The sequence below is a fragment of the Oryzias melastigma genome, linkage group LG5 (genome assembly GCF_002922805.2).
Source record: "Oryzias melastigma strain HK-1 linkage group LG5, ASM292280v2, whole genome shotgun sequence".
Lineage (NCBI taxonomy): Eukaryota > Metazoa > Chordata > Actinopteri > Beloniformes > Adrianichthyidae > Oryzias > Oryzias melastigma.
In genome coordinates this window covers 28021425-28035872 of record NC_050516.1, presented here as the reverse complement: position 1 = coordinate 28035872, position 14448 = coordinate 28021425, and positions in this window count along the sequence as shown.

Sequence of the window (14448 nt, the reverse complement as noted above, 5' to 3'; positions counted from 1 at the left end):
CAACATTATTGCAAAAAAAGGTATAAAAATACATAAAAAGTAGGTGCAAAAAGAGGAAAAAATCAATTAGAGCCTCTACCTAAAGAAAAAAAAATTTTTAATTAACATAAAATGCAATTTTATACATTCACAATTCTACACTTTACACATCTTAAAAAACAAAACATTTCATAAAACAATCCTTTCTTTATCAACCTCTAAACTCCATGAGCCGATCATTAGGTGGTTCTGGTTTTCAGTCTTGCAGGTCATGGTAATTCAGAGATTTTTACACGATATTCTTCCTTTTCTATCAAAAATTTGAAACAAAAGTAACCATATAATACTCAAAATGTAGCTTTTGAAGTAAACCAAAAGGATTTTCAATGAGGTTTCAATAAAAGACTTATTTTAAGTTGTTTTTTACTACTTTACGAGGTATAAAAAAATCCTATATCCAGTTAGTTTTTATAAATCATAAAAAAATCCCAATGCTTTATCTACTGTATCATCTCTGTACATAAAGTAAATTTATACATTTTAATCCAAGTTAAATCATCTCATTATTACAAATTAACAGATTGTTCACTTGTGATGGCCTGTAGAGAGTTGGTAATTACCACTTATATCCTTTACTGTTAAATACAAAAACACCAATATTTATTTTGTTGAAGAGTCACTGAATAATTTTGGGACACATTTTGGTCACTTAATGAGCAAAAATCCCTCATCTCATAGTCTAACTAACTTAACCAAGTAGTTAATCATCAACACAGAACTGCTTCTGTGTGAATTTGTAAATTATTTTAACATTTCACACGGCAAACATGAAAAATTGTGGACTTAAGTGCTTCAATTTGAAGAATAAGAAGTACTAAACGGTTCTTCAAACAAATCTAATTGGCTCTCACATGTCTTAATTGGAAAGAATAACAAGATTACAAGCGTATTAGTTAAAAAAGATTTGAAAATTTTGTCATTCTGGTTTGTCACTGGAATAATTCCACTAACCAGATGAAAAATTCAAACTTTCTTCCCAGCAATCAGGGAGAGAAGCTCTGCTACTGAGATGACCGTGTTTCTTTTTCGTTTTTTTCCAGTGGAAAAATCTGCAAATGAATAGAAGCTTCACACAGTTAGGCAGCAAACAAAATGCATCTTACATGGTAAATGGGGATGCATGATTATCTGAACGGTGACATTGATTCTAGTTGTGGCTCCCACTCTCTCGTGAGGACCTCATGCTCTTCGGGATACCAAGACGAGTTGTTCCTCCTCTAATCATCTGTGACTGCTCAGTTAGAGACGCTCAGATGACCAGATATTTTACTTGGAAAAAAAAAAGAAGGAAAAGGGGGAGCTCGCTTCAAAAGACGAGTTTAATGGAGTTATGAGGAAGATTTCTCCGAAAATGTTCGACTCATTTTCATAACGACTTGGAGCGTCACTCCGAGTGCTTTTAGCAGTTCATCAACAGTCATTTAATTTTATTTTGGGAGATTTTCTGAAGAATTTGATTCTTAAACCCTCGTTAAGTTAGAAATGATGGCTGAGACGAAGCTGTGATAAACACATTTTTATTCATTTTCACAGGAAAAACATAAATATTATACATTATAACAACACAAACAAACAATAAAAGGTACATTTACAACCTATTTACAGGTGAAAACATGAGTAAAATAGACTTTAAGATTGGGAAGTTTTTATCTTCTATTCCACTGAGTTTTTTTAACTCAACAACAAACAAAGCAATTAATAGTATTTTTCTAGTTTTTCTTTTTTATTAAGTGTTATAAATTTAAAAGGTGACTTTGTTTATTTGACTGTTTAAGATTGTTCCACATTCGAGCCTCTTGAACTGAAATAGTTTTGTTGTGACACAAATATTGAGTTTACTCTTTTGGGACTCTTTCTAAAGTTTTCTTTTAAAATTTCAACAATTTCCTGGTTGAACAGAAATCTGAAAATTTCACAGTGTGAAGATTTCTTAAGGAATCTGCGTCAAAGTGTCTTAATAATAATAATAATAATAATAAGACGTTTTATTTGTTGGGCGCCTTTCAAGGGACTCAAGGTCGCCTTACACTGAAAAAAAAAACAACATACAGCTTTATACAATAGTAAAAGAATATAAAAATGGAAAAACAATAAAAGAAAAGATAAATATGGTATCAAATAATGAATTGCAAATCAGGATGGATAAGATAATTGGAATAAATAATAGATTAGAAATAAAATCGAGGACAGCAGTCTAAGCAAAGAAGCAAAGATGCCCAGACTTCCCTCTCCCCGGCCACTTCCTCCAGCTCCTCTGGGGGGACCCCGAGGCGTTCCCAGGCCAGCCGAGAAACATAGTCTCTCCAGCGTGTCCTGGGTCTTCCCCGGGGCCTCCGCCCAGTGGGACATGCCCGGAACACCTCACCAGGGAGGCGTCCAGGAGGCATCCAGACCAGATGCCCGACCAGACCAGATGCCCGAGCCACCTCAACTGGCTTCTCTCGATGCGGAGGAGAGATTTTTCACCAGATAATCTTCACAATCTAAGTTTGAAACGGCTGATAAGAAAACTCTAACGACCCAGCACTCTAGTAGTATTTAAACGCATCACTCGTAGATGAATCGTTGAGACGTGAAAAGAGTCTCGCAACTGAATCAGTGTGTAAGAGGTGGTTTGTGAGTATTTTTTAAAGATTTTTGTGTGTAATTAGTTGTAATTTTAATTTATGCATGTGTAAATTGTATTATTATTTTTTTTTTTTACTTATGCACAAAACGTATTATATGAGTTACAAGTCAAGAATATGCACGCACAAATGATATATTCTCTCCATAAGATTCCACCTCAGACAAAGACCTAAACAGATCTAGTCATCTGCAAGTGGATGCATCAGAATGGAGAGGAGCAGCACCAACTACAGGCATTTTAAACTCTTTTTTTATTATCTGCTTCTGATTCACAATGATTTGAAAAAAAGTACTCAGAAATACAATTTTAATCTCAATTTTCTTTACATATGTCCTCCTTTATGAGAAAAATACCACAAGAACAGATTAAAAATATCCCACGATCTTCACTGAAGTAAATCTTTAGCAGTTTTTTGTTTTGGGTTTTCACTCAAAACACAGAAATGCCACTTTAACCTCTGTGTAATGCAACATTAGCAAGTCATGCTCATTTTCATGTTCATGCAAAATCTGTCTGCTCCAAAGATGATTTCACACAGAAGGAAGTAGTCCATAAAAAAGAAGTTATTTAGTAATTTTATGCAGGAATTATTTAAAGAAAAGTGAAACTTGTGTATTTAATTTTCTTATCAGAAGCTTTATTTCATTATAAACTTATTAAAATTATCGGTAAAGGTGCAAAAACTGTTAGAAAATATGTAAAAAATTGAACTAAATTATGTTTGAACGTCTGGAGGACTGAGACTCATTTACAAATATTGATGTTTTTTTTTGTTTCTCTTGTTTAATTCTGTTTTTTTGAAATCATATGACACATAAAAACCCCACATGCTGCTTTGGAGAGGAGTCATGCACTTTAACATGCACCACTGAAAATAGTGCAGGGAAATATCCGTACCCAGACATCAGCCACATCAAGCCCTGAAAGGAGTCTATGTCCAAAGATGAGATTTAAAAAAGCAACACTGAAGATTTCGACTTCATATTAATAGAACGTTAAGAAATAGACGCTCTAAAAATGACCAGATTATATATGGGTCGCTTTCATCCAACATACAAGATGCAATGTGACTCGCATCTCTTTCATCTCCCTCAAACAAAAATAAATTATATTTGAAAAGAAAATATCGTTAGTCAGGGCCGAGTACAATGGCAACTTTCATATTGAAAATGTAAGATCTTTTCTTGATAAGCGTCCGTAATAAAGCTTTCATGTGAGTCCACGTCAAGGATGGTATTTTACATTTTTCAACCACATGGCAGCTTTATGTTGTCTTAAGTTTGTTCTTGAAAGGAGCAGCATATTCATGAGATTCTTCAACTCGTTTAGTCAGAATAATGGACCTTTTCAATCACACATGCCGTGTGACTTGTAGACTGTCAGCTCTTTGTGATGCCCTTTTCTTTTTTAAGCATCTGTGTCCAGCATGAGTAGAGGAAGATGTTATGCTTGCAGAGAGCACCTAATGGGACGATGGGATTCGGTCACAGATGGAGGGTCAAGTGATCTCCCTTTTCTGGAAGAATCTTTCAGATGGTTGTGGTGAGACTAATTGTGATAGCATGCAAAATGGAGCCATTACTTTTATCTTCATTAACAAAGAGACTTTTTCTTTTTCTGTCTTTTTTTTTTAAAGATTTATCAACTCTTGCAGACACTGACTGAGCCAAAGATGCTCTGTGTTCTTTGGAACTGAGAAGCTTTTGCTTTAGCTATTAAAGTAGAAAATATTTTTGGGGAAAAAAGACACGTTAAATTAGAAAAATGAGCAAAACTTTGTGAAAACTTTCACTCTACAGTTAGTGTGTTAATTAAGACCACATTAAAATGTGACTTTTCTATATTTATAGGTTGCATTAGCGATCAAAAGCTGCAGCTGTGATGCATCGCTCAACACTGAACTTCAACTATCATCTTCATTTGTTTGTTTATCTTCTAAAATTGAAGTAAATAACTTGTGTTTACATCCATACATACTGAAAAAATGCAGAATAAAATATATATATATTGAATTTCTGGTTTGCATTTAAAAAAATGTACAACCTTAAGTACCAATAGAATGTGTTCAAATGGCAAGACAAATGAATATTAAAAATATATATACATATTCAAAGGAAAATTAAAATAACATTTTGAACTAAATGTTTAATATTTTTGATTTCTTCCAGTCCCAAATTGGTTTTTAAAATCGTATTTAACCTGAATTGAACAGAAGGACATCACATGCCATGTAGAATCAGTCCTAGAATTAAAAATATAACATTTTTTAACAATACACCTCACAAGCGACATTAATAATAGTCATATTTTAATGTCACAAGACTAACATTTTTGCAGAAATCCAGCCCCCCTTTTATTATATTTTTTAATATATGTTGAGGTTAATCAGCATATTTTCATTCTAATGTCTTTTTCTGCACCAAATTAGAACATTGAATCCTTCTTTTCTTTTCCTAGAATTCCATGATGGACCCAAATGATCATACTTCCACTCCTATGCCTATTAGATTTAAGATATTTATGGAGTGATGCATTGTGAAAATACAAATGGTTCCAATCTCTTCAAAGAACCTAGTTTGGAAGGGTTTATTCTTGGTTAAAGTGGCTATCTACCAACTGAATTCAGCTAAATTAGAACTTAAAATCCTCAGGACAACTGAAAAAAGCTGAATATTTTTAGAGAAACACTAATTTGTTCCTAATAAGACCTTACTGCGGGAGTTTTGTTTGCAGGTAGACCAGAGTTCTGCAACCTCTGTCAGTAAAGAGCCATTTTGGGTCTGTTTGGTTCTGATCCAAACCTAATGAGAGTTTGCATCCTTACATCTGTTTTTATAATAAATATGAATTATTTTTATTTTTTGGCATGAAAAAATACATAAATATGAAGATAAGCTGGAATTTTCTCAAAGTGTAAAGTCATGTTTTACTTTTGAGAGAAGCTTATATGACTTTCTTTCAAAATAAAAGACTTCCTGTCCCAAATAGGAACATTCAAGTGAAGTAAATGTATTCCTAAACGAAACGAGACAAAAATGTCATTTTCTCTCATTATACATTAGCTTTACTTTAGTGAGCTGTTATCCTTTTTCCTACTTATTACAGCTGTTAACTGGAGCATAAACATGACTGGTTAATGATCCAGTAGAAAAAATACATAAAGAATAAATAAATCTATACATTTTATCCACTCTGAATAGCTACTAATCATTGTTTTGCAGCATGAGATAAAATGTATTTTAACATCATAAAATAAACTCACCAATCAGAAAAGATCATGATGTCAGCAGGGATATAAAATCCATTACAGTTTCTAGGTTCACCTCAGCTTTAAGGTTAAAAAAACTTAACCAAAATAAATTAAATCAATGCTAAGTTTCAAAAATTACTATTATTATATTTTTGTTTAACCAGAGAGTCACTGTGGAGGGTAGAGGAGCCAAATGTGACTCTGAACTCCTGATATATTAGCTGATGTTAAAGCTGTTTGTACGGTTAAGTCTTTCCCACTTGTAGCTTTGATCCAAAATAATTCAGAGTGAATTTTTGGAAATCTAGTTTAAAACAACATAAGAAAAAGTAAAATTATCTTAAATTCATAATTGATAATAAGCACCTGAATGCACAAATGCTATTGATATTATCAACTGATACCTGTACAGAATAACACAGTGATTTCTTTGTTCTTCTGTTGTTTTATTTACCTTAGTTTGAACCCTGGCTTTTAGAAAAATTGCTTAATGTAATTTGCTTTGACACCTTTTCAAAACTTAAAGAGAGACATTGTTTTCCTCATTATTGTAACTTGTGGGCCAACACAAAAAATCTTCAAAATGTACTAAAACAGATTCAATCTGCACCTAAATGTGAATTTTTTTTTGATAAAATTGGGTACATTCGTTTTGTTTTGGGGTTTTCCAAAACCAAAAACGAGAACTTTGACTTAAGTTTTAAATTTATTTTCCAGGAGAACTTGAAAAAACATTTTGAAATTAAAGAAGAACCCTTCCACACTTGGACAGGTATGCATCCAGGTTGTTGTACAATGATATCTAGAATACATGTAAGCCAAACTACCAGTGATGGAGCAGGTGGAGAAAATAGACAATTGCACAGAGTACCATTGTTTAACCCTTTAACACCAGTGTTTCTGTTCATTGATTCACTGTAACTTTGTCAGCACTCTTTCAGAATCTGCTAGAATTACGTTGATTGTATCATGGTTGAAAAGTTACAGTATGTTCAAGATTTAGTGTTTAGTGTTGATCTATTGGAAAAGTGTCCCTGGTGGTATTTTATAAAAAACCTTTTGTTGTTTTCTGGGGCATAGTTTCTGCAGAGTGGAAGCAGTTCAATTTACACCTTAGTTGTGAGCGGGACTATTGTTACGAGTTTAAATGCTCTTCTGCTAGTCAAAATTTTAATTTCTGAAGTTTGACAGTTTGACTTTCAATTTTTTTCCCCCTTAGGTTAATAGTAGACAGTCAGTCTTCAAGATCAGCCACAGAGACACAGAAACACTGTGGAAGCGGCTGTTATACAGACACAGCCCTCTGTACCGGCAGGCAACGAGTAGCGAATTCATTGCGCGGCGAAAGAGGGGCGGGGACATGAATTTGTCGCGGGAATCGTGTTCGGTGTGAATGCGCCTTTACGGTTACCATTTTTGTTTGTACCGAATTCACTGCAATTTCAGTAAAGAATTACTCAGAAATGCAATTTTTATCTCAATTTTTCGTCATATTTGTCCTCCATTGTCAGAAAAATGTCAGAAGAACATGTTAAAAACACAATTTTAATCAGATTAAAGACTGCACCACCACACCAGAGTATTATTTAGTACAGGGATGCTCAAATCTAGGCTTTGAGGGCCGGCGTCCTACAACCAACCAACCTGCCATTGAAGCTCCTACACAGGCCAATCACACCTGATCCAGGTAATCAGCTGCAGGTACGGCAGGGTTTCTGGAAAACCAGAAGGAAGGAAGTTGGCCCTCGAGGCCTGGATTTGGACTTACAGTATCTACACAACCTTAATCCTCATTGACTCCAATTAATGTTTGTGTTTTGTCCTTTTTAGACAAAACACATTTTCCCAAAAATCTGCGAGATTCTCCTTTTTTCACACCAGTAATGTAACACTAAGCTTCGCTCCAATCTGCCGTGTCATTCTTTTGTAATCATATTAACACCAAAAAAACGCCATTCAATAGATTTTCACACCACCACTAATAGGTAATAAAATAATAAGACGATTAGCGGCCGGTGAAAACAGACAGGTAGCGCTTGGGAGCATTCATCCAGAAGGGTGCGAAGAGGTCACGACCTGCTTTCTGTGCCGCCGCCGTCCTCAGACTTTCACTGGCAGAGCCACAACAGCAGAGCCACACTGGTAGGTTGTGTGAGAGGACAAGCGGATTTGGCATGCACATCAGAGCGTGATACCCAAGCATTTTGCTCCTATCACATGCCACACACACACACACAAGTACAACACACACGGAGCATCTCTGGTCGTGTAAAATGGATTTTAACACTGGCCACAGTAATGAAATGATGCCAGCAACTCACAGTATTCCTTTACAGCCAACTCGCTACAAGGTTTCCTGTCTTGTAACTGTGCTAAAATAACATATATATATCAAAATCCAAAACACACCTTAGGTCACGGGCCGAACACGAAAAACATTTATTGAACACTCTAAAACCATGACTTTTTAAACATAATTACAAACTAGACATATAGCATTACCTGTGGTATTACTAGTCTGAATGCTGAATTTGGCCACTGAAGATGCTAGTGCTAATGGCTGAAGATGCTAGAGCTAATGGCTGAAGATGCTAGAGCTAATGGCTGAAGATGGTAGAGCTGATGGCTGAAGATGCTAGTGCTAATGGCTGAAGATGCTAGTGCTAATGGCTGAAGATCCTAGTGCTAATGGCTGAAGATGCTAGTGCTAATGGCTGAAGATGCTAGTGCTAATGGCTGAAGATGCTAGTGCTAATGGCTGAAGATGCTAGAGCTAATGGCTGAAGATCCTAGTGCTAATGGCTGAAGATGCTAGTGCTAGTGCTAATGGCTGAAGATGCTAGAGCTAATGGCGGAAGATGCTAGTTCTAATGGCTGAAGATGCTGGAGCTAATGGCTGAAGATGCTAGTGCTAATGGCTGAAGATGCTAGTTCTAATGGCTGAAGATGCTAGAGCTAATGGCTGAAGATGCTGGAGCTATTGGCCGCTGAAGATGCTAGTGCTAATGGCTGAAGATGCTAGTGCTAATGGCAAAAGATGCTGGAGCTAATGGCTGAAGATGCTAGTGCTAATGGCTGAAGATGCTAGTGCTAATGGCGGAAGATGCTAGTGCTAATGGCTGAAGATGCTAGTGCTGATAGTTGGAAACGCTGAAGTTGATAGCTGAAAACACTGAAGCTAATCGGTAAAAACGCTGAAGCTTATAGCCAGCTAAGATATTAGCCAAATTGTCCTAAAAAGCTTAAAAAAACTAGGCTAGCCAAACCATCTAGCATGTAGCAGAAATATTAGCTATACTTCAAAATAGCCTAAATTATCCAAAAAAGTTAGCATGTTGCTGAAATATCCGCTAAGCTCCAAAATATCCTTAAAAAAATTACAAAAACACCTAAATTACCCAAAACGGCAAGCATGTAGCTAAAATATTTGCTATACTCCAAAAGAGCCCCCCAAAAAAATCTTCGTAAACGCCACAACAGTCAAAAAAACTAGCAGAATCCCAATTTTTAAAACATTAAAACCATAACTTTTTAACATTTATGAATAATAAGGGAGGAATATTATTCCAGAATAAATCAACTTAAACCTTAAATAACTTACAATATTGTACTCTTCATAGAAATATGTTTTGTCAAAATTACACAAGTTAGAAATGAGCACAAGATAACATCGGGCCGTTAATAACGATAAAATAAAATGATTTGGCGGGCCGGATAGAACTACTCGTCGGGCCGGATCCCTCCGCCCTTGACTTCGACACATGTGGCTTAACTAGACCGAGCTCAAACAACTAGACATGACAAATGTGTTTGGTTTAATTGCATCAGCAAACATTCTAATCACTGCAGAAAGCCTTCTGGTTGTGCTCAAGTCAAAGCTTTGAAGGGATTTCGAGGCTATAGTGACGGATATCATCCTTCCAAAATGTTAGCTGCCTGATTTAGTCTCACGTGCGCTTCGGGGAAATCTGTTCATCTCTGATCTTTCACATTTAGGTGTTCCTCTAACCTGTTTGTTTAACACCCAGCAGCGGTGCACAGATTTCTCGGCTTGTAATGGTTTAAGGAAAAAAAAAAAAAAAAAAAAGGAGGCGAAACTCTGACACTAAACCCAGAGCAGCCTTATCTTTAGGGACATTGTAGGCGGCCATGACAAGTTACATACCATTTAAAATGTTGCATTATGTCAACGCCGGTCTGAGGCAAATCATCAAAGACACAAAATCAGCGCTTGGCTGCGATTCGGCACCTTGTTTACGCGGAGTTCGGACAAGCAGACATCGCATTAAACTCTCGCGTCATCTCCATGTAAACAAGAACACGGCGCGTTTGAGGCGGAAGTGTTATTTCATGTGACAGTGGAGCAGAAAGGAGAGGTTTTTGGTGGTGTCCTCTTGTGTTAAACCGATGAGGGCAGGTGAGCGCTGCTGCAGGCGATAAGAGCCGCGGGTATGCTTGTTTTTCTGCATTTTTGGTTTTTTTTTTTGAAGGGGCATAAAGAAGCACTGTTGCAACAGTCATCATCAGCACTTTATCATGTGCCTCATGTTTTCCACTAGTTTGGATTCAACGTGTGAGATCCTCCAGCATCAGAACCGGTGTTGTGCTAAAGTACGTCCCCCCTGCCAGAATGTGTTTCCGGGGTCACAAGCATTGTTGATTTGTTTCATATTTTATCTCAGAAAGCACAAAAAGAAGGTGGATGATTATGAAATACTTTATTCTGGGGCTTTTGTGTTTACATTTGTTTTAATCATATATTGTATTCTACGTAAGGCCGCTGCTGATCCAGCCTGCCAGAATCTGCACCCCCTAAAAATTTGCAGTAGAAAGAACAAATATTTTCATATTTAGTGAAACAAATGTTTTATCTTTTAACATAAAAACAGTCGCTGTTTTACATGCAGTATGTGGGGGAAAAATTGCAAATATGACAATACAGTCCCAAAAGCCCCAGAATAAAGTATTTAGTCATCACCCACCTTCTTTTTGCATTTTTGGGGACTAAATATCAGGGCTGAGCATCAGTTATAATTCCCAGAAACAATTCGTTTTGGTTGACAAGAGTCTGGATCGATTCAATTCAGATTTTTTTTGCTTCTTTAATTCAGTTCAATTTTGACATTTGTTTAGAAATACATTAATAATCTACTATTTAATTTGAATATATTTATCTTAATCTGATACAGTTCACATACTGTAAATGAAATAGTGAAATAATGATTGTTAATGTCATACAGAGTTACATAGATTCTCTAAAGGAGAAGTTCTACCAAAAATGTTCAGATCATTAACATTGTAATCATTCTTCTGCTTCTTCTGGAGGACGTTTCAGTTTGGCCACTAGGTGGCGATCACACTATAGCAGTACACCTTATTCCAGAAGAAGAAGAAAGTAAAAAATGAAGATTTTAAACCACAAATAGGTACTTTTAAAAAGAAAATTCCTTATAAGAGTTTTAAAAATTCATGCTTGTGAGTTTATAAAGATGTTTATTTAGTCAGTAATGTATGTTTACGTCGACTGAGCGTTAGCATTAGCCGTCCTATGGGGAATTCCATTAAACGTTAGCATCAGGCTAGCGAACTTTAGCTTTACGTGCTAAATCCATCTATATTTTATGAATCAATGATTAATCTATTAAGCTTAAATGAATTCAAATCGATTTCTTTTAACTCAACAAAACATGAATGTTATGAAACAAATCAACTGGGGAAACACATTCTGGCAGGGGGAACATACTTTGGCACAACACCTCATCTGTAATCGGACTACTTTTGCACTCTTTCTTGTTCCTCCATTTCTGTTTACCGCATTCTGCCAGGAAAAGGTGTAGCTCAGGATAAGCAGCGCTCACGCTTTAATCAGCATTGACAGGATGTCACCTGCTCTGACACTGATCAACCCTTAGCCACAGCGCCGCCACGCCGCACTCCTCCAGCTGAGTCTCCGTTTGTTTGATGTCACTTACAGAAACTCATTTTGGCTGGAAAAAGAAGAAAAAAAAAAGCACATCTTTAGCCTCCATGTCTCCAAAACTTGGCCTCATGACAGAGCCGTTCCCTATATTTTAACCTAAGTCTTGCCACCCTTTGAGTCTTGCTTGTCCCTCTTCGGTAATCTGATCTCTGAAAATCCAAATCCTCTAATGTGGTGTTTGATCATTGCTTGAATGATTGATTTCTTTGTGAGTTTGGGAGTTTTAACGCATATTGCTTTTTCCCACTACGGTCTGTGGACTTGATGTGGAAGCGATAAGTTTGTCATGGGATCAACGACTCCAAAACCATGTTGGCTGTGATCCCACCAAAATGAAACTACACTGATGTGTGATCTAGTCAGATGATGAGAGCAAGTCAAACAAGGAGTCTCCACCAAATGCAGCCCTACAAGAGCTTTTGATACTTCCTTAGTTTTCTCCTTAAAACACTCAGTTTTGCTGTGTATAAAAGTACTGAAATACTGTATATTCATAATGGTGAAGACAGAAAAGAAATGTAAATGTAGCTTTAAGACCCATTCTCACTAGTGTTTTTAACCTTTTCTTGTTTTTATCACATGAGGGAGCACACATATTAAGAAAATTCTGATTAAAACTGAGTATTTCTTCATTCAAGTTATTGTGAATTGGACAAAAAACTGCCGTTTCAAAAAGCTTGTAGTTGCTATGTAGACAAACTACAATCACGAGGCCATCATTATATTTAGTTCTCTGAGCTTCTCTTTGGTGCAGTGTGATTCATGTGTTGTTCCACCTTTTAGATTCCCGGTGGATCGCCCGTGCTCCTGTTCTTGGCCGTGGACCATGCCTCTGGCTCAACATCTCGCATCTCAGAGTGGGAGACATTGCAGGTGGAAAATCTGTTCTCCTGTTCTTGGCGGTGGACCACGCCTCTGGCTCATTATCTCGCATCTCAGAGTGGGAGAGATTGCAGGTGGATAATCTGTGGTCCTGTTCCTGGCCGTGGACCTCGCCTCTGGCTCTACTTGGCTGCGACTCTCGCCCTCATGTGTCCCACATTCCTATCTGGCTGAAGTATATTCAAATACGTAGTTGTACAGTTAAAAAAGTAAATTCTTCTTTAATAGTCCTGGGAGTGGATCTCTCCTTCATTTGGTTTCTTAAGGTTTCTTCTTTTTTCAATGAAGCAATTGTTTTGTGATATTTGACAATTAAAAATAACATTGAATTTAAAACGGAGCAAAAGATGATCAAAGTGAGGACTTCAACGAAAACAGAAAAGTGTGATTAGAATTATTTTAACAGGATTTATTTGGTCAATCTAGTGAACTGTGTTCTATATTTGCATTAGCTTACATTAAAAAGTCAGGGATTTTAAATTAGAATTATTGATGCTGCACCATTTCTCGCTCTTATTTTTTTTTTTTTTTGGAGTGACAAACTTCTCTTTTTTTCAGGTGAAACCTTTTTTTCGAAATGCTTTTTTTTTGTTATTTTATCTCACTGGGTGACAAATTCAGATCCATATGACAATAACACAGACCTGGTTCAGGCTTAAATCAACCCCTGGATATGATGCTTTCAAAGTCATCCTGAATGTCAGGTCAAATTGGCTCACGCTGTGTCCCTGAGGATGAAAATAACGATTTTTTTTGTTTGTTTTAGTGAGAACATGGTCTCAAATACACTGAAAGAGAGTTGTATTTTATTTTTTACTTGTTTTCCTCGACATGACGGATTTTCAAAAATGTATAAAAATTGAGAATTTACTTTTTTTTTTACATATCATAAAACGCTCTTTGCAGTTTCCTAATATGTGTAGAACCAGAACGTCAGGATCACATGACCTTCTTCTAATGTTGAGGAATTTAGTGTTTTAAGGAGTTCTCAGGATGTGATCAACAGCCTAAATCAGCTTTCTTTGATTACAGCTCCAGCGCACAGGAAGCTTCTCCCCTGCCTCCTCAAGAACACATTTCACATTTTTGCTCTGTGCTAAAAATTATTGCCACGAGAGGATGATGACAGATTTGGATGATTATGAACAGATGTGAAAACATCTCAACATGTTAACAAGGCATGGAGGCTCTACTGAAGCAGCCTGAAACACCCTCAGTGGTTTGTGAGGTTTTCAGCTCAGCTAAATCATGAATAAATACGGCGTGATGGCGAAAATGTGGTTTTAGTTTTGGTCTTTCTGCAATGAACAACGTTGTTTTTAAAAGAAAATCTTTCAGTTGCAGTTTGTCATAGTAAAATATGACTTTACGTGTGTGTAAATTTTGAATGAACAATAGGAAAAGGTAACAAATCACAGGGGGTGTAATTTTATTTTGGGGTAAATTTTAGATTACTAAGAGGATGAACATTTGCTGAAAACTCTAAAACTAAATTTTTAACATAATTCTGAACTAGATATATAGCATTGCCTGCGATAATACTACTGTGGATGCTGTTAGCTTAATTTGATGCTAGTGCTGATAGCTGAAGATGCTGAAATTGAAAGCTGAAATCATTGAAGCTAATTGCTGAAAATGCTGAAGCTGATAGCCAGCTAAGATATAAGC